Below are 457 nucleotides of genomic sequence, written 5' to 3' on the forward strand. Positions count from 1 at the left end.
ACAAATAACAAATTCTTCCGTGTCTCTCTCCCTACTGTCACTGAGTCATAATTGCAGAGTGCAAACAAATCGCCCCAATTTCTTTTTTCCTTCAGGACGCTAATATTTAATTTCTTTGTTCATTCCTTTTCATCAGTCTTTCTTCGTTATTCAAGTCATTGCTTCTGTAGGAGGTCGTATGGTAATCGTGATGACTTCCTTTGTTATGCCTTTGTCTACATTACGTGAATGCTTTGTTAATCTTTGCGATCAGTGATGCCTTTTTCGTGTGTTTTTTTTTTTGTTTATGTGAGCGTTCAGGTTCAAGTTCTTTTTGAGAATTATTCCCTGGTCTTCTTTTTTAATTACTTTCCTCGATATACTGTTTGATATAGATGAATAGTTATCCTAATTTGTATTGCTGCAGAGATTGGTTTTTGCTTTCATTTTCTGTGATTACATAGCGACTGCTTGAGTT

This window comes from Penaeus monodon, chromosome 25 (genome assembly GCF_015228065.2).
Source record: "Penaeus monodon isolate SGIC_2016 chromosome 25, NSTDA_Pmon_1, whole genome shotgun sequence".
Classification (NCBI taxonomy): domain Eukaryota; kingdom Metazoa; phylum Arthropoda; class Malacostraca; order Decapoda; family Penaeidae; genus Penaeus; species Penaeus monodon.